Source organism: Pteropus alecto, unplaced genomic scaffold (genome assembly GCF_000325575.1).
Source record: "Pteropus alecto unplaced genomic scaffold, ASM32557v1 scaffold87, whole genome shotgun sequence".
NCBI classification, from domain to species: Eukaryota; Metazoa; Chordata; class Mammalia; order Chiroptera; family Pteropodidae; genus Pteropus; species Pteropus alecto.
Window position 1 is genome coordinate 11730830 of NW_006443225.1, and position 21549 is coordinate 11752378.

At 40.1% G+C, this 21549-nt stretch overlaps 1 protein-coding gene across 1 annotated transcript in view; it reads left to right on the top strand.

The window, feature by feature from the left end:
* The window catches only part of CUNH8orf34 (chromosome unknown C8orf34 homolog), a 273032-nt gene that overhangs the window by 295 nt on the left and 251188 nt on the right, over positions 1-21549 (top strand).

Here is a 21549-nt window from a genome sequence, read left to right on the forward strand (position 1 = left end):
GAGGGTACCAGGCATAGAGAATAGACGTGCGGGAGCGGCGCCCCCGGGGCCCCAGTGCGCGGGCATCGCTCTGTCCCGGCCAGGTGTCCTGGAACGCGGCCGAGCGAGCACCTCCCGGGTTACCTGGGCGGGGACAGGTGAGCCCGGCAGGGGAAGTTTGAGTCGTCCGACTGTCCAGCACCTTGCAGACACACACACAGGACCCTGACAGACTGAGACCGACGGTGCACACACTATCACACACATACACACGCGCACACGCACTCCTGGTTTTCTTCCTAGAATTCACACTGTCTTGCATATTGGATTTCTTTTTCTTTTTTTAATGTGGCCAGGAGTAGAACCCACAAAGGCGGAGGGGGTGCCTAGCAGTGGGAAGGAACGTGGTTAAATGGGAGAAAGCGGAACTGGTAAGGAGTGGGCTTCGGCAGGTGCGGGCGTGCGGAATGAAAGTGTCTCAGACGCTGAATTGGTCCCTGGATGAAAAGCGAGCCCTGTGCGTCGCAGACCCTACCTGGGTGAGGGGCAGACCGGGGCGGAGAAAGGTTGGGAAAAGCACACACGTATTGATGGGAAGAAGACGTAACTCTGCACTGTTGTTCTCTCGCCATCAAAAAATTGATGACAAAAATACTGTCGGAGCGAGGAAGATCGGGAGGACTGAGAAATTGAGAACGGGAGACAGAAACCGGCACCAGCCCAGTGTCCCGCCGGTTGCAGGGCACTGGGCAGATTCCGAGGCCGGCAGGGAGGGACACCTACGGTTCCATCTCCCCGTCCAGCTGGACACCGGCAGGCGGTGAGAGGACGTGAGAGGGTTGAGATACCCACTCCATCCCTCCCCCAAAAAGCAGCTGTGGCCATTCTTGGGGGTTAACATGTTCCTGGCTTCTGGGTGAGGCTGTAACAAGGCAGGGGGAAGAGAGAGCGGAGAATGAAACAGCTTCTCTAGGACCGGAGAGGAGAGGGCGACAACTGAAGAGAAAACGACAATGCGAACTAATGTCTCAACACGAGGGAGAGGTGGACGGGTTTGAAATAAGCAAGATTTCCACGATCTCTTAAGTTTCACGACCATTGTTTGTGTTGAAACTCATGTTTGTATAGAGTCATAACGTCCTGCAGTGTTAGGTCTTGATTCTTGTTTCTGCCAAAAGTGTTAGCAAAGGAAGTCCATATCCAAACATAAAGCGGACTTGCCGGAGCTCCTGGAATTTTCTTTGCCTTTAGTGGTATTTTTAGAGACTATACATAATGCTATATGTATATTTTTAAAATGCAGAAGCATAATAACCCTCTGGGGCACAGCATATTAATTGCATCAAAAGAAACATAAAATAAATACATTTAGGCTGTTTCTACGCTCTTAGAATTTAAAGTACATTTTACCAGGGAGAATAAGTGAATTGTTTTTGATAGATGCTGTTCTGATCTGTTCACTTATTTTAAATTTTTGAAGAGTCTCTCCAAGTGATAATAGAGTTTGGAATATATGTAAACTTTCTACATAATTAGGAAATAAATCCATCTTGATATTTATCAAGTGCTCATTTTTTTAGGTGCTCACCAGCTAGTTCTGCCCTGATGAATTTTAAGTGGTAGCAAGATTGTCTCAAAATTGATAGACCTCTTCACTAAAAAACAAACAATAATGACACAATTATATGCTTTGTATTTTATTTATTTATTTATTTATTTTCTGGTGATATATATATACATCCCCATTAGCTTGAATTGCAGTGATGAGTAGTTAATTTTTAATAGTCGATGTGCACTTTTTAAATAATTGAAGGGAGAAAATGGTTAAATTCTCTTTTACTAGAAGGAGGTCCTTATACAACGAATTTGATCTTGATCGAGGCTTGGTTTTGACAGATTTACACGTACTTCACAAAACTGGGAAATCTCACTAGCTTGCAGCCTGTCTCTCCTCACGCTGGAAAACCAGTGGAGCTAGTGTGAAATGGATCGTGTTGACCTGACGTTCTCCTCAGAGCTCTCGGGACTTTGGTCAATGGTTCTCATAAAAACCGCTTCAGGATATCAGAGGAGCCAAGGAATCTGAATTTAGTAAGAAACGGCACAAATGATTATTACATATTTAACTCCTGGACCATATTGTAAGAAATAGTGACGTAAGCTAAAATCTCCTTTTACCAATCAATCACACATTGAAATAGTTAGGTGTTTCCAAGTTTTATTATTTGTGCTTTACTCTAATTCTTTCTCTTTCTTTCTTTAGTGCTGAGGCATTAGAGTTGGTGACATAGGTTTACTTTAGTTTTGAAAACATGTAAGACCTGATATTATGTCACTTTTACAGATTTTGTAAGTTAAGAAAACTTATTGGGGTGAAGTCCTTTAAGGAGAGCACACGAATGTGCTTTACATTAGCAAAGGTAATGTATACTGGATTACCTTTTCATCTGTATCATTTTTTCATCTGTACATCTTATTTACTTAGTTTATTTTATTTCTAACATTTTATCATTTAAGAAGCTTATAAAGTACTGCATACAATCTGGTGTTTCAAAAACTAAATTAAAATGAATCTCATTTCCAGGTGATTTGGGAATATAAATTTACAATTAAATATGATTTAAGATGTTTTGAGGCATTACAAAATCGTGCCTAGAAATCATTGCATTATTGTCTTGGGTAATGATGTTTTCATTAAATAATAGGAAGATGTAAGGTGGAAATGATAATAATGACTTACATCCCACAAACTCTTTGATATTTTTGTACGATGTAATATTTTCGGTATTGGCATTGGCTTATTCAGGGCCTGCAAGTAGTGAACGACTTGGGCCTCAGTCTGTGAGGAATGCTTGCATCACTGCAATAAATTTGAACTATAATCCTATTTACTATAGATTTCCACACATTACTTCTTACTGAACTGGCAAGATGAGACGTGGTTCGGCTCCCACCAACGTAGAGTATTTTTGCAACACACGTAGGCAACATGCGTGGTGCGAACACAAGACTTATCTCAAGCCCGAAGGCCAGCCACTTAACAGCCAAAGAACTTGGCAGTCAGAAATTCTGAAACTGAATAATTAGCTGGCATATAGCTCCTTACTGGGATCGAGTGATCAATTTTGTCTGTATCGTAAGCAGTTTAACTTAGTTTCCAAGAGGATATATGATGTGGAATATCACAATAAATTTTTTATTTTCAGCACAGAGCAATAATCAATTTTCATTTTCCTCCATTCCCATTAAATAGCATAATTGTTTGAGAATTATTGGTTAGAAGGATGCCCAGGGCAGTCATAGATCTTGGTTCAGGCCTGGTCCCACTCATAAGTATGAAATCCTAAACTATTAAAAAGCAGAATAATGGGGTCTTTATAAAATCTCTGTAGAATTTTAAAATTTCTGTGTGCTGAAGATGTGGTCAACCAAATTCACTACATTTCTTCAGACGAGGTCTGATCCACCCCAAACAGAATGATCGCCCATAAGCCGGCATCATTCATATGCCTGCTGCTGCACGACTTCCTTTTATCAGGTACCCTGGCCCACACTTTCCAGCCACATCTGCACCCCTGTACTCCAGCAGAGGATCAGGCAGTTGCCTGGCAGGGTCAGGAGATTTGTTACAAATGAGGTTGGGGTGGGGTGTATTAAGAAAATAAGTAAATATATTGAAAATAATGCTAGCAAACTCTCTTACAAATGGAGATGGCAGTCGCAAATTAGCAAAAAAAAAAAAAAAAAAAGTAGAATGAACCTCGTGGTGTTGGATTGAAATAGGAGGTATTGATGTGATCTCGTGACTTTCAATAATAGGAATAGATATAGGTGTACTAGAAATACATATAGATTTGTGTGTATTCACATATACATTTTCTTACTCTGAGGGCCTGGGAATAGCAACATGCCAGTAGCAATGAGTGATCAGTTTTGGTGTTCTAGATACCATTCTCCATTAAATGGGACCAGGTATCCTTGGAGAAATGGTTATTTCCAGCCTGGGGACTGGGAAACTACAAGATGAACCTGGAAAATCTTATTATGCCAGAAAGTAAGAAAGTAGTCGAAGTAGCTAGAGAAGTACAAATCCTTACTTAAGAGGACAAGCAATTCTAGTGACAGATTTCTCATCAAACCCATGGAAGTCAGATGGAAGTGGCGCCATATTTTTCCAATGCTGAAAAGAAGAACTCGGAATTCTATACTCTGAGAAAATATGCTTCAGAAATGGAACAGACATCAAGAGAATTTTTCATCAGCTAGCCTACCCTAAAAGGATAGCTAAAGGAATGTCTCTAAATGGAAAAGAAGTGATAAAACAAGGAACTTTAGAGCATTAGGAAAGAAGAGAAAACATGGAAAGAGTCAAAAATGAGTAAATATAAAGCATTTTCCTTCTTGAGTCTTCTAAATTGTGTTTGATGGTTGAAGCAAAAATGATAATGTCAGATGTGGCTCTAAATATATGTAGAGGGAGTGTTTAAGACAATTGTATTACAAGCAGGGAAGAGTAAAGGGGCAGAGAGGTGGTAAGGCTTCTACACCTCACTTGAGCTGGTAAAATGATGACCCCTGGTGATAAATTGTGTCTGTGTAATGCGATACCTAGAGGAACCACTGAAAAAGATATACAAAAAGATGCTCTCAAAAGCTATAGATAAATCAGAAGGGAATTCTAAAAACTGTTCAAGTAAGCTACAGGAACAGAGAAAAGAACAAACAAACTGGGGAGGACAAACAGAAAACAAGAAACAACATGGCAAACTTTAGTCCTAAGATATCAATAATTACATTAAATGAAAATGCTCTAAATCAGCAGATTTCCTATACTCACACATTCTTCCCTGCAGAAGATCCCTCTCTCTAGCTGGATAGAGGGTCCTCCAGTATTGAGGACAGAAATAGAGTAGATTTAAAAAAAACATGACCCAACTCTGTGCTACCTCCAGAAAAATCACTTCAGATACAAAGATCTAAGCAGGCGGCTACAAGTAAAACAATGTCAAAAATATTATGCAAAAATCACATGAAAGCAGGGGTTACTAATGCCATATGAAGTAGACTTGAGAGGATAGAAAATTACCAGTGACAGAAATTGTCGTTACATAGTAATAGAAGGATCATCCCACCAAGAAAAATAGCAGTCCTAGGTGTGTATGCACTCACCGAACAGTCAAACTGCAAAATCTGTGAAGCAGAAACCGACCGAATTAAGAGAAATAGACAAATCTACAACAACTGTAGTTGGAGACTTCACACCCATCTCTTAATAGTTGGTAGAATGACTAGACAGAAAGTCGGAAACGCTGTGGGAAGACCTCAACAAGCCATCGACCTAAAGGATCTAGTCCACATTCGTAGACCACTCAGAGTAACAAAGGCAGAACGCGCATTCTTATTAAGTGGCATGAAATGTGGACAAAGATGGACCATTCCCTGAGTCATGGGACAAACCTCAATTGAAATCATACAAGGCATTTTCTCCATCACAGTGGAATAAAAGTAGAAATCAACAACAGAAAGAAAAACAGGCAAATTTCCAAAACGCTAGGGAAATACACACCACCCTTCTAAATAATCTACCGGTCAAAGGAGAAATCTCAGGGAAACAAAAAAGAACACATCAGGCAATGAAGAGGAAGATAGGACACATCACAATTAGTGAGACACAACACAAGCAGCACTGAGGGAATTTTACAGCACTAAGATGCGCAGGTTAAAAAAGTGGACTGATGCGACCGGTCCGGATCGGGCTGCTGCTTTCTGTGCAGTCCCCTGTGCCCTTCCAATGCTGGAGGACCCTCTATCCAGCTAAGGAGAGGGATCTTCTTCAGGGAAGGATGTGCGGGTCAGAAATCTAGTGACAATAGGTATTCGTTCATGTAGTATGTCATGTCTTGTATCTGAAAGTGGATCTTAAGTTCTTGAAGGCGAGAAACAGGTGTCTTGCCTCTTGCTTTACTGTACATCTACTCTAGTGTCTTGTGGAGCACAGACTATAGAGCAGGGGCTCAGTAGACACCTGTTGAATTAAAGCTTTGACATATGTATATTTTTTCTTTCTGTGGAAAAAAAAATCCATTGATGATAGAAGCGGCTAGCAGATAGCATCTTAATATTTATTCCTTTAAGATCTAGAGTATAGTATCCCCCGTTTCAATAATTAACCTTTATATACAGTGAATAATTTTTAATTATGTACTTAACTACCTAATTCACTTTTAGCCATATTTTTCTCTCTTTAGTATCTGCTTTCTAGAGAGGACCTGATAAATTAATTTGCACCACCATGTAAGGCTTAATGCGTAACTCCCTCAAGTGCATTTTCATTTAGTACAGAGAAAGGTGCGTGACATAGGTATATGGGATGAAGCAGGTGATCTTTGGAGAGAACTCTCACTCAGTGATCATTTGCTGTCTGCTTGACTCTCCGCTAGTTACTCGATCTCTGTGAACATTCATGTCCTCATCTGTAAAATGATACCTAAGGGAGATTTCACGAGGAGTACATGAGATGAAAGAAAGTCTAAAGAACCCGGTCTATACCTGGTGCTTTGTGACACCCAGTAAGTTTTGGCTGCCATCACATTACAGGCTACTCCTCCTCCTCTTTTCCATTAGTATTGATAACAGACTATGGGGAGAGACGCTTTTGTAGGTTCGCCTTCTAGTATCCTGAGATTGGAATGAAGTCGGAGTGTGCATCTGCTTCTTTAGATTATAGCTCTGTTTTCTCTGAAAAACCATTGCAATGCAGGGGGAAGGAGAGCAGCACTTAGCAGGGGAAAGTATGTACGTAGGGTGTGCATGTTGTGTGTGTGCGTGTGTGTGTACACGTGTGCGTGTGTTCATTGGTAGGAGCAGGGGAGGCCTTGCTTGTTGCTGTACCTCAAAATTGACAATATACTTTGGCAAAATATGGAAACACATGTAATTACAGGACAACCCAGAATATCTCTTATTTTCTCAGGCAACCAGGATCACCTTTAAATACTCTAGCATACACAACCTCGCCTCCCCTTGCTGTCCGATCTGTGATTTTCTTTGTTTTCCCTCATATTTCTTATTGTTGTTTGTTGTTATTTCATTGGATTTCTTTTTTTAAAAAAAAATTATTTCTCTTTGTTTCACTAGAATATAAGCTCCTTAAAGGCAGACATTTTGTTGGTCTTTTTAACTGCTTATATCTTCATGCCTAGAAAATATCTGGTACATAGTAGGTATTCTACCAAATAGTTGTCAACATATTGATGACTGAAAAAAATCAAGACCAACCTATAACATCTAAAAAGTATGGTTTGTGTTTAAATGATATTTTGCACTTGGAGTCTGGAAATAGTCCCAGAAGTTCATGGGAGATTTCACTTTCTTGAAAATTCATTATGACTTTATTATCTTTTCAACAGCTATCAAATTCTTTGGTGCATGATGTTTGGAAATTCATTTACATTCATTTGGTACATATTTTATTGGGTGCTGTATTACCTACTGGGGAATATAATTTCAAATAAAACATTTCCTGTCCTCAAAAACTCGTGTGTATTTAGAAAAGACCGAAACACTTGAGGTCCTTTCAACTATTCTATTCTCATAATTTCACAGAAGCCAATCTTGGTTTTCTGTTTACACGCCTGGGGTCTGTTTTCATATTCATCAGTACTGTTCCACCATTATAATATTAGAAGTAAGAAATGCACATTTGAAATTCAGATTTAGAGATTAGTTTTCAGGAAATTTGCCATCGAATCAAGTGTGTAAACTGATTTGATAAAGGGCAGGTTTGTTATTTTCCTTTGTTGCAGTTGTGTTTGTTCCTGGAAGTTCTTAGCAACAATAAGACATCTAAACATGAATCATTAAAAATATCTAAATGATCTGGTTGTTAGGTAGTGTTCTACATGAAACGTACTGATAGTTTTAGGTTGTAAGTTCTTCCTTTAACATAAAAACAGTAGTTTCTTTTTGAAGTATAATTTGGCGCATAGAGGAGTGTATAACTCCTGCTGTTCCTTCCCTGTTTGAACATATTGATCTAAATTCATAGTGACAAGCTATGTTGAATTGAGAATATGTTCTTGAGGTAGCGTATCTATATGCATGAAGCAGACTTTATGATGTGGCTTTTATTGTAGCTCTGTGTTTTTGAGATAATATTTTTAATTTAATGCTCTTTTACCCCCATGAATTCTCTCTAGATGACCAGGTATTATTTGGGTTATTTCACTTTTTCTTGTTATATATTTTGTGTACAAAATATAACAATGATCTTAGCATTATATAAAATGATAATTAAAACCAGCTACACTTTATAATAAAGCCCAGAAGATTATTTTATTCTGACCAAAATTGTTTATTGAGACATTCCCTAAGTATCTTTCCTCTTAGTGGTATAGCAAGGATTTGAAAAACAACACTGTTAAATTTATACAGATGACAAAGACTCTACTTTGCGGGAGCTCACAACAAGTCCCAGCCTTCACAGAATTGTTTTAACTGTAACCCTCACTTAACATTCAGTTAAGACATCAAAGTCTGTGTATAGTTGGCAACATCCCATCGCTATACTCTACGGATTGGGAGGAGATCCAAGACAGAGATCGGTGTGACGAGGTTTATCAATAGGTAGGTTTGAGAAATAATATTTAGAGAAGAATTCATGAGGGTCATGTTCATTAAGTTCTGAAGTTATTAAAACAAGTATTTTGGCTAAAGCCAATTGAGCAATGACTTGGGTACCCATTCTGTGTAAGGTTGAGCCACCGAAGACTTACATTCTCTGAATTGTCTGGCGGAGTGACTTAAGATGCCTCTACTGAGTCATCATCAGAACCAGAGAGTGAAAACACAGTTCTGTCTATTGAGGGATGCTGGGGAGGGGCGTGCACATTACATTAGGCAGCATCCTCTTATCGGAACTGTTGTTCAGTTTTATGATGTCAAAAATAGTATATGGATATTTTTAATTGTATAATAGCATTCCTTCCCTCCCTCTTTTTTTTTTTTTCCCCCTCTCAGGGTTTTGGAAAACTCATAGCCTAGTGATAGCCAGAATGTAGGCCATTATCTCGAGCACTATGCCCTCATTCTTTCCTCTATATTGTCTTCATTTGCTTTACTTTATCTTTCCCCTCCACTTTTTATTTATGCCATTTGATCATAATTTATACTTCTTTGGGAAATATTTTAAATTCTTTCTCAAGCTCATTATATAAATCATAAAGTGACCCATTCATGCTCCAAATAATTTAGGTATATTACAGGATATATTTGATCTGTTTCCCATTGATACACACTCTAGCTGTCTTTCTTTCTAAAATAAATTATTTGGCTCATCGGGATTGCTTAGTGAGGATTTATTCGCAGGAAAATGACATCTTCCGGGACGAGCAGCAGAGGTGAGACAGCTGCCTGTGTCTCAGGGCCTTTATGCGATCTGTTTTCTCTTTTCTCTACCTGGAAGTTTCTCTACAAAGCTTCGTGTGGCTGGCTCCTCTTGCCATTCAGATCTCACGTGGAACATCTCATCAGAGAGGCCCTCACGGACAACTCGATCTCAGCAGCTTCCTGGTCAACCTCCATCCTGCCACACTGTTTGATTTCCTCCACAGCACTCACCAGTCACTGGCATTTTCTTATTCACTTGTTTAGTGTTTGGCTCCTCCCATAAATATAATGCCCACAAGGAAAGGGACTCGGTCAGACTTGTTCTCTGAATTCTCTCCGCCGTACATGGTAGCCCATTTCCTGCAATTAGCTATTTATTCTATTCCTCTTACTGAGCATTTTTTTTTCTAAAGGATAAATAAACTTTTCCTCAGATGGCATATTATGAAGCCATTAAAAATGTAGAAAAGATGAATCGGAGACGATATATACAACAATATTATTACAACTGCAAAACATGCAAAAAAGAATGGAAAATAAGAATGGCTTATCAGTTTTATATGAGGTATGAGGTTCATGGGCTAAGTTTGCTCCCACAAGCTATCCTGTTTCTCATCTATTGCTTTTGGTATTGTTAAGTCATTTGTTTTAGATGATTTTGTTTTCAAGAGGCCCCTGCTGACTCCCACGTGGGTGTTATATTTGCGTATTAATACTGACTGTCTCATCAATTAAAACCTTAGTGGGGATTTTTGGCTGAGTCAGAGAGGAAACCCCTAGCTGAGCAGACCAAATCAGAAGTGATGGTGATGAGCGGGTAGAGTGCAAATGAGCATCGGGGGAGTAGAGATGGTGCCAGGTGGGGAGGTGGAAAAGAAATAAGTCAAAAATTTCAAATACAGCCCTACTGTCACTGTATACCCACCCCCTTCTCTCTTTTTTAAACCCTCTTCTGAAGAGCTGAAAAAAAAAACCCCACAGAACTGTGGACTTTGCATACTACCTGGCTTCACAAAATTCATCCTCTGCCCCAGCTCTTCCTAGGAACATTTGGGAATCCACTACCTTAAGCACGGAGAGAAATGAAAACTGAGGTGGTCTTGAAAAGGTGACTGAAAGCATTGTAAAGGAAACGTGTTGCTCCCCATTTGGACATGTTTAAGGCCACGCTGCAATTTGCTTTACCATTAATGTATGGACAGCTGTCCACATGGCATTGCCTATTCCACAGAGAATTTTTGAGTGGCTGCTGTTTGAAAGACTTTTCATGTAGATTATTTTATAGGTCCCTCAAACTCAAAATGACAAAACGGAGGCCAAACAACACAAGATGTTCCACTCTCCTTACCTCTTTGTTTCAGCGATGGTTTAATAATTCTCAAGACCCGGATATTATTCTCGTCTCCCTTTCCTTAAACCAATATATCTGACAAATTATCAAATTCTTTCAATTCCGTCCTTGAAAATGCCTTTTGTGTCACTTTCTTGTTGTTCTCATCATTGTCAACTTAATCCTAGCCAATCACTTTCCCCGGCTTATACGCTGTTATTCATACTTTCAATTCTGTCTCCCCCCACCTTTCTGTTCTTGTTGTTTGTTTTGTTTGTTTTTGTTTTTGTTTCAGACCCACAAAACAGACAGGAAACACATACCTTGATTCTTGACACATATTTTAAGTGTTCTTTTATATACCTCTTCCTAGACGTCCTTGAAAGCAATCTTCCAATTCCGTTCTTTTCAGATCTCTGAGCCACATCATTATCCGCTGTCCATAAATCAGTGGATCCCTATCTGGCGGTAGATCACGTAAGTGGACAAGCAGATGTTCTTAAAGCTTGGGAGCCTTTCTGCCTGTTTTTCTAGCAGACTTATGAGTGGCCCTATAATGCTGAATCTGTCTACTTGGATTTTATGTCAGTATATCATGCAGGATTAGGTCTAAACAAGTCTCGTTTTGTTGTTCTTTTTGCTTCTGCCAAGTCATGGGTCATAATGAACTGCAAGTGTGGATCGAGGGAAAGGGACGATGTAGCAGGAGGGTATATTGAAGGAGCCTGAGCTACCTGCACATGTGACTCACTTCTGCGTTCTGGAATGCTGATGTATGTATCCAGTCTTATGGTTTGGTGAGTCAGAGGATACCTGTTTCATGATGAGCATCTCAGGTCTCATGGCCAACTCATGTCCCATAGTCAGGTTTTCTTAACGGGTAAGAAACCAAGAGGTGCATGCCAAAAGGAGACTGGCTACCTGGAGAAGCAGACAGGACTTTACTGAAAACCCCTACGGGTCTGGGCTGTGATTCTCCGATGCGGGCTTGCCAGCCACTCAGAGCGGTGTCTTGCTTGGCACAGGCACTTCGAGCATCATTGAAGCAGCACGTTCTTCACCTGAACCTGCTGCTGGGTCCTGTCTTGCCCTGGACCTCAGTCAGAAAGGGTGGCCAGATGGATTGTCAGTGTCTTGTGGTATAGGACGACTTCGAAATCCAAAGAGATTGTGCGCCTTTGTAGCGTTAGGCGGTGTGGGCGCAGCAGCTTCGGAGAGGATGACCTGCAGGATTCGTGGGCCCTCAGAGACTTCACCAACTTGGCGCACCCTTAAATTTTCATGAGGCCATACTCTCCGTTGTGATAACTCAAGTCAGGTTTCAGCTTACCAGATTTAGAGTCTTTTTTTTTTTTCTTGTTATATAGATTAAGTTAGGATTCTGTAGACTGCCCATCGATTTTACTTCTAGGGACAACATGATTGATTATCAGGAAATATTACTGCTGGTCAGAACATTTTGCTTATCATTTTGTCACTGTTGCCCATTATGGCAAATATGTCCATCTCGTCTATGGCAGTTAAGCACTGTCACCTGTCCTTTGCTAGTCTGGAAGCCATCGTCCTAGTTGAAATGGAGGCTGTCTCGTTGGCAGCTGCTCTCACTTTAATCCCTGGCCTCTAGAAGACAGCCAGCACAGAGCTTTTTAAGGACACTCCTTTGGACTCCTCACTAATGTCGTTTTTAATGCTTTAGTGAAGAGAATGTCCTCTGGGCCTGTCCAGAGTCGGGGACAGTGAATGTGCAGTTTGCACAGGGTAAATTCACTCCACTATTCTTATCTTTCTAAGCTTTTTAGATTCTTTCCTTTGTATCCGACTCTACTGTGGCATCTCAACCTCATTGAATGCAGGACTTTCGAGGCCAAGCGTCAGTCAACCAATCCAGTAAATTGTTAGAACACGAGAGCTAACACTTTACATGAGGGATTCTAGCTTCTTGCATATTAATTAATCCAACCCAATCTAGTGCTATATTCCATTTGGTTTAGTCTAACATCCTTAGGATTCATTTCTACTCATTCTGCCAAAATAAATTAGGGAAATCTTATGATGTATAGACTACTTTCTATAGGCCATATTTTCCCCCTGCCCCCTAGGATCAAGCTGATATTCAGCTCTAGTTATTAGTGTAAAGCAGCGGTCCCCAATCCTTAGGTTGCGGACCGATACCAGTCCATGGCCTGTTAGGAACCGGGCCGCACAGCGGGAGGTCAGTGGTGGGTAGGCGAGTGAGCGAAGCTTCATCTGTATTTGCATAGGCGAGCGAGCGAAGCTTCGTCTGTATTCGCAGCTGCTCCCCAGCACCAGCATCACCGCCTCAGCTCCACCTCAGATCATCAGGCGTTAGGAGCACCAGTCCCTGGTGACACAAAAGTTGGGGACCACTGGTCTAAAGGACAGAAAGGAGGGTTGGGGTGAATCTTAAGGAGAAAAGGTATCCTGTTACAAGATAACTGCCCAGGTGAGGTCACTCAGGACCCCAACAAAGTAAGACTGTCTCCTCAGACACAGAAGGTCAAGCTGCTGCTGTTGGTAAGAAAAGCTCAGAGAAGTTTGGAGGTCCATGGTTTTTGATTTCTTCTGTATTCATTCACATGTTCCCATTCTAACCTTACATTCCTATTCTTTCTCAATCAATGCCATCTATAACTTTTATATCTGCGGAGTCTGTGAACTCAATTGCATTGTAATTCTATAGCTTGGATGTTTCTCAAGTTATGGACTTGCAATGTAATTTGAATTCACAAATTCACTGATTAAAGTTTAGGTTGGATTTTCCATGAAATTATATCTAGAACTGTAAGAAATAGACTTTTGTGGCTGCTAGTGAAGCTTTATGGTTCTCTGACTGTGACTTGAGCTGAATTTAAGGCTCTGAGCTTGCCATGATACCTGTAAGCTCTCAGTTTGGGCAGAAACCTTCTTATATCACCATTACTTATAGTCCTTATGCTCACCATTACAATAATGGTCAAGTACATTGGCTGCTGGGTTCCCCAAGGCACTGGCTTCTGTAAGTAATTCATCACAATCAGAGGGGATAGTATTTTAAATTATGATGTGTCTGCATGTCACATATTGTTGGCATCATAATTCTCACTGGTAAGGAGTTTAACATTGGGATTCAAGGCCAACCACATGACCAAACTAATCACAAAGTTCCATCCAAGGGTCTTGATCCTAAGTGCCTTATCAGTCAAGCCAGTTGGAAAATAGAAACCACATTTGGTATTTTAACAGATAACTTATTGGCAGATTTGGTAGAATAGGAATTGGAAGACAGAAAAAAGCAAATAGGGAAAAACTGGGGTAACACAAATTTAATAACGTCAGGAAGTAGCTCCCCTAGAAATTTAGGCATAAAGGGAAGAAACTGGGGTTGTCAGAACTATTTTTCTCAGAAAGATGGCTAGATGGTGCTGGAAGCTCTGAGGAGTCCTAACGAGACTGGTCCCCCAAATGCCAACAGCAGCTGGAGACAGGAACCGGTGGGCTGTGGGGCTGTACTGACAGAAATAGCAAGCAGTCAGAATGGAGTAAGTCCCTTTTCTCTACCCGTCATTTAGTTTTCCCTCAGACCCCTCTATTGGTGTAACCTTAGTAGGAAACCAGCTGCTGAAGGAAGTGAAGTTTTCAGAGTCCCAGCTCCTGTATTATGGAGCAGAGTATAGACTTTTAAAGAAATAATTTCATACTTGGCAGAAAGACCTAGGTTTAGGTTGAAAGAAAGAAAGCAAATGGATTTGGGCCGAAGAATAACATAACAGCGTGGGAGAATGCCCGATGTGCACGATGCTTGGCCTAATGGAAGCTGGGATGAGGCCACGTGCCTGGGGAGTAGAGGATGAGGGGGATGAAGGGTGTGGCTGGATGGTGGGCGGGGCCCAGCCACCTGGAGCCTGCAGCGTCACCGCCCCACCTCCTGTTGGTTTCCCTGTCTTTCTTTTCACATCCTGTGTATCTGTCTCCTTTCCTCTCAATCGTTTTCCTTCCCTCCGTTCATGCCTGTGTGTGCAACTATGTTTTAACATAACAGATAAAAACAAGACCAAACCAAAGATGGACAAAATAGTGAGCATACCTTGTTTTCCATGCTTATGCTTGAATGGTAATAGCCTCCAGCATAAATTCCTTGCCTGCCTAACTTCCCATGCCCCGGTTTGTTGGGCAGCCTTAGGTTTAAGATTCTCCTGTGATGATGTAGGGACCGTGCTTTAGGACGAAGCCTGCAGTATGCAGAGCAGAGAAGAAGTGACTGGTTCTCGCCGGGTCATCGTGATGTCAGTGGGCCCTTCAGTCAACCAACGTGAAGTTTGCCCAGCTGAGGACTTTCTAGCTGAGTAAACCAGTCAGTAACCTTATTTAAGTTAGTTAGAACTGGGTTTTCTGTCACTTGTAACCCCGAACATTTTAAACAATGTACATATATGGCAGTAAATTGGGGGATAAATAGTAGAAAATTTGGGATGCCCGTGTTGGGAATATTTATTTTCAAAGTTTGAAATCTAGATTAATATATAAAGGCTGACATTAAGACCATCCGGCTAAAAATAGACACTTAATATTTTAAATTTCAAAAAGTGAAGGATTATCTTTGAAATGGAGAGAAAATGAGGCATCAAACATTTATATGAATTCCCTGTGTATTATTAAATACCTTTTAAAAGTAGTTTCTTACAGTTTTCAAAGAAAGACTTGCTGTACGAACAAAATAATCACACTTATATACACTTATAGTATTAATAAAACGTTTATATGTGTTATTAACGAAAAGTGGATATTACACTAATTTGGAATCAGTAGCCTATAAGTAATCATTGTTTGAAGAATAACGCGATGATGGTCTGCTTTGGCCATTCGGATATCTGAGAAGCAAAGGCTTTGCGTCTGTCGGGAATTCTAGTGTGACTTTAGTTGTCAGTCCCAGGCTGGGTCCGTTCCTGGGGGCAGGAGTCAGACTGTCTTCTGGACGAAACTTCAGGAGGGATCTGTGTCCTTCCCCACAAAAGAAGAATGTCTAATACAGTTTTCACATTCCTACAGACAGGCGGGTTGGCTAAGCATGGGGTCAATCTCCCTCTGCCTTACCTGCCCTGCTCCAGCGGCGGCATCGACTTAGGCACAGTTCACGGCAGGTGGCTGTTGCTGCGCTCGCTCTTACCCTGACTGAGGTCCCCCTCCTGCTGCTGCTGCAGAAAATTCCATGGCTTCGATCCTCCCTTGGTTCGTCTTTGCAACATCATCTGATTCCTTTCACGAGTCACTGCTTCCTGTTTAAACAAAGACACACATGTGAAATGTCCAAATAAAATAAAACCTGACCAGTGTGGGCTACTTTCTGGAAAATAAGAAAACTCACGTTGCTGTCCTGGATGCAGATGTGCCAGGACACTCTCCTGTCCCTCACCGGCACCACCCTTTGTCTTGCTGTGCATTAAGCCGAGGCTCTGCTTATGGCTAGAGAAAACATCTTCAGAGTCATCGAGATTTATTATATGGCCCCAAATGCTTCTAAAATCACTTGATAAGATTAAAAAAAGAAAGGTAGCTGCATTTTGCCCTGACAAGAATAAGATGTACTCGAAAGAGAAATAGAGTTAGGCCCAGAAAAATTAAGTTGTAGAGACTGAAAAGCTTGAAAAGCAATCTAGCATTTAGTTATGTTTAATTGTCACTGTGGAAATTTCTGTTTACAGTATTATCATTCCTAAAAATGTATTTTCAGAAGTGACATTTCGATTAGGACAGTTTCCTGCTTTCAACATAGTGCGTTTCTATCATTATTTGGCTCTGCGGCTATCAAGCCCGGAAAACTGTTGACAGGTTTTTTAGATTGGATGAACGCAGGCCCGGATGTCTCAGTTCTCACTGGGGCTTATTGAATGCATCGATATTTCATTGTCATAAAAACCACTCTGTGCCGCACTAAATGAATTCAATCATACTGTTTGATCAATAGATATACATAAGACATGGATGAGCTCAGCAAATATGTCACATGTGCAGACAATTTGGAAAGAAACTCAGGGTTGAAATCCAGGCTTGAAAGAGTATATGTATGTAAGTGTGTATGTATAAATATAATATTCAGTGCAAAGCAGTTAAGATTTACAACGTGCAGTGGCTTCAGAAAATTCTTTGGGGAAAACATTAACTCCTTTTCATGTGTTGAACTGTGCCTTGAGGCTAAATTCTAATTGAGAGCCCATCTTAATAAGTTAGATGATAAGATGCAGGCAAAAGATGAAAGCTAGTTTGTTAAGTCGTCCTAGAGAAAAGAAGACTTCGAGGTGATGGAATTACAATGAATAATTCTAGAAGAAATTATTCTGAGTAAAATGTGAAGGATTTTAGTTATTTAGCACAAGAATAGGTTAATGAAAGAATACTTCAATATTTTTTTTTCCTGAATATTTTAAGAAGTGTAACAAGAAGCTTAATGATATTGGCTAGTTTAATTGTCACATTATCTGAAGGAGGAGATTAGGCCATAATTCTCTAGCAAGAAGGGAAAACAATAAATTTTATGAATCTGTATTCAAAAACCCTGCTTTAACTTTAAATCTTCTAAAGAGCTTTTCTATGTTAACTAACCAGGCTCTAATTAGTCCACTAAATCCCTGCATTCCATGTACAGTCAGTATTGTATTTTCAGATTTGCAAGTATTGCCTTTTGAATATTCTGTCATCATTAGAACACCCCCACCATTTATATTCTATGTGTAAGACACCAAAACGTTTAAAATAGGTACATTAAATAGGTTACAGATATGTGTCTTGAACACTATACATGTGTGAGTTTCATTTATTTCCTTTTAAAATTATCTAAATAACCATTGATTAAAAATAAAAAGTAAAAACATCTAAGTAAATATAAAAGTCCTCTAAACCCCATCATCAGAAATAACGTTTGTTAAAATTTTAATACATATTTTCCAGTATTTTTGTACATATATTTATTATTTAGCAAATTCGAAGTATACTATACAAATTGTTTGGCAACTGGAAAATTTCAATTAGAAACATATCTCATGTAAAAAATTCCACTGACGAATTTAATGGCATTTCACATAGATACATCATAACATATTTAACCAGTTTCCTATCTTGTTGGACATTTGTTTGATCATCTTTGCAATTATAACTGTTGCTTTGATGGATACATACATAGATCTGATTACTTCCTAGGGTAAATTCTCGTTAGTGGGTTTACTGTGTAAAAGGATGTGCTTAGTATAAGGCCTAATGCTCATATTACCAAATGGCTTTCCTAAGATTTTTACAGGTTATGATCTCCGCAGTTCCATACCCTTTTCTCCATATTTTTGCCTGTATTTTCTTATCTGTACAACAGAAATAACGGTGATCACACAATTCTGTGCCACTTTCTAGGCTCGTTGGAAAAAAAGATTGCAGTGACATGTGAAAATGGTTCATATAAAGAAGTAGAAACTTGACGTCCCAAGGTCCTGACAGAGTTTTCTGCAGTAACCTGCAGTTTTCTGTCTTGCTGTGGCTTCATTCAGCCTCTTTTGTGGTTGTTGGTTCTCATTCTCTCTGTCTGTCAGTTTTTAGGTACTAGACACTAAATCAGTTCCTTTACATTCAGTACAAATAAGATAAAGAGTCTTAAAAGGTGATATTGTGTCCCACTCAAGTTAGTTTTTGCCGTTGCATCTGCCTTATTACTCTGTCTAATCTTTAAAGTTCCACGTGCCCTATTCGTTGGAAATAACATATCTGCCTCCCAGATTTTCCAACCTACTCTGTGTAAGGCCCAGGAGAACCCAAGAGGCTCTATAATCTAAAGTAGGGGGAAGGGTCAGTCCATCTCTTTGCTCTCAATACGACAGGCTTGATTTATAGACCATCAGCTTTTTCTTCTGAGAGAGACGATTTCCTTTGCTTCTATGTGACTTACCTGTCTGTGAAAGACCCCACTCATAATTCCGGGAGTATTCCCATTTGCCCATCGAAGCGAGGTGATCTTCCATAATTCCAGCCTGTCTTCTAATTTCACACAATTTCTGAAATAGCTTAAAACTTTTCTTATTGAGAAAGCATGTAGGTAGAGTCTCTGGCGGGGAACCCCTCCCGCTGGAGCGCCTGCTGCAGCTAGATGACAACCATCAGAGAACATCATTTTAGGAAAAGCCGCTGAGATCTGAGCCTTGGTTTGGAAAGCCCAGAGACCAGCTCTTGACATCCTGCAAGGACGACCGACCTCTGAAAAAAAAATACATACCACCAAAATGCATACCAGCCAGAGAAGGACAGCAGAATGCTACATTTACCTCACAAAAGGAGGTTGGTAGCTGTCTCCTGGACAAGCAATATTGGTAGGCATGACCAGAAAGATTCTTGTCTTGGAGTCAAGCTTTATGAGAAGAAAATTATTATTATTTAAAAACACGTTATTGATTTTTTTCTATAAGAAGCCTTCATTGCTGGGACTGAAAACAGACTAACTATGTATTTTCCAGTATTTTCTCCCTATAAGAATATCTCTGTGTGAGACTCAGGGACTCTATAGGAACACTAATTGGACAACGAGAGCTGAATGTACTGGCAACAGGCTAAGATGACCCAATACAATAGTCCCACGAAAGGAAGGTTTAGCTTTTATGACTAGATAGAGACCGATTACTAAGATCTTTTTTTCTGTGGACGGGGTTTGGATGAGCCCTGCCCATGTTTGTTTATTGACGCTGCTTTTTATACTTCTGTAGTTGAGCATCACCCTGCCAGTTGCAAAGATCATTTTTAAAAAGGTTTATTAAATACATCCATATAGGTCGGGAAGTCTCTCTTGGATGACTTTTTATATCTCTATTTTCACCTCTTATATGTCGTCGTTATAGATTTTTGCTTAGAGGTCCATCTATTTATCTACTTTGTAAGTTGTTTATGGGTACCACTTCTATAACTCTCAATCCTTAAAACACGTTAGTTATTTAATACTTTTAACAGTGAACACTATTTTTTCATGCCCATTTCGCATGTGAATAATCTTAGTTTTATAGAGTTGACATAACTCTCCGAAAATACACAGAGCATAAATGGAGTATTTGATATGAACCTGGGATACGTCTGAGTCTAAAGCTCATACTTTAAAATTTTCATAATCATAATTTTTTTTGGCTTTACTGTGATATAAGCAGCACAACATTGTATAAGTTTAAGATGTACAAACTGTTGATTTGATACACATATTGCAGAATGATTACCACCCTAGCCTTAGCTAACACCATCATGTCACATAATTAACATTTCTTTTTCGTGGTGAAAACATTTAAGATCACTCTCTTAGCAACTTTAAGCGTATAGTGCAGTATCATTTACTATAATCACCGTGCTGTACATTAGATTCCCAGAACTTTATCGTATAGCTGAAATTTTCTACCTTTTGACCATCTCCCTACGGCCTCCCCCTTCCCTGCCCCTGGTAACCACTGTTCCACTCTCTGATTCTATGAGTTTGGCTTTTTAAGATTCCACATATAAGTGATATCCTACAGTTTTTGTCTTTCTCCGTGTGGCTTATTTCACTGAGCAGAATGCCAAATTTCATCTGTTGCAAGTGACAAGATTTCCTTTTCTCCTGGCTAAATAATATTTCTCTCTGTATTCGTGTGTATGTGTCTGTCTGTCTGTGTATGTGTATAAAACTTCTCAATCAATTCATTCATTGAAGAACACTTAGGTTGTTTTGTATCTTGGCTATTTTGAATAAACATGAGGAGCAGTTATCGTCAAGACGTCTTCATTTCCTTTGAATAAACACCCAGAAGTGGGATTGCTGGGTCGTGTGGTAGTTATTAATTTTTTGAAGAATCTTCATACTGATTTCCATAGTGGCTGCACCAATTTACATTCCCACCAGCTGCGCACAAGAGTTTTCTCCACATCCTCACTAACACTTGTTATATTTGTCTTTTTGATGATCAAAGCTCATACTTCAACTACTAGAGGGTACTTTGCCTTCTGTTTTCTTAAACTTATCTACACTGTCCAATATAGCAGTTGCTAGTCACACATGACTGTTTAGGTGAGATTAGATTAAATACATTAAATCAAATCAAATAGTCCTCAGTCTCACTAGCTACATTTCGCGAGCGTAATAGTAACGTGTGGCTGTTGTGTTGAACACGACAGGTAGAGAATATTGCCGTCGCTGTGTTATTGGACTGTGTTGCCTGAGGTCGGAGGCATCTGTCTGTCACCTACCCAGGCCTCCTGGCCGTTCCACACAGTGAGACGCTGTCTTCTCTAAGCTCCCGTGACACCACCTGCTCCTAGTTTTCCTCCTGCTTTTTAAACCATCTCTTCTCAATCTCCTTTCTGAATTTTTCCACCTCCACCTGCTCTTTCAGTGTGGAATATTCTCAGGGTTCAGTCCTACAGATCATCCTTCTCTGTGGATTCAAATGCTTTCTCTCGGCTGACAGTTCAGAATATTGTATTTGCACTTCATATCCTGTCTTCTCATAGGTCTACTTTACATCCTTGCCACTTGGACCTATTTCCAGCTCCATCTTCCTGAGACAAAGGGGTCTCCTTAGACAAGAATTAGAAAGTGAGAGGATGACTCCAGGGATCAGAAGTGTTACCTTTGCCTTCGGACTTGACACGGGGTCTGGATACCCGAGAGGCGATTCAGTGCAACAAAGGTTAAGAACAGCAGCATCAGGCCAAAATCAGGACACGCAAATGTCAGGCAAATGTGGCTGTCATCCTAGGTCCAGTACACACTTGAAAGGAAAATTATCTGAGGTAAGTGCCATGACAGTGTTCATATTCTTTTTCTTCCTGGTCTTTAGTAAAATTTTACTGAAAGTCCTGAAGTTATT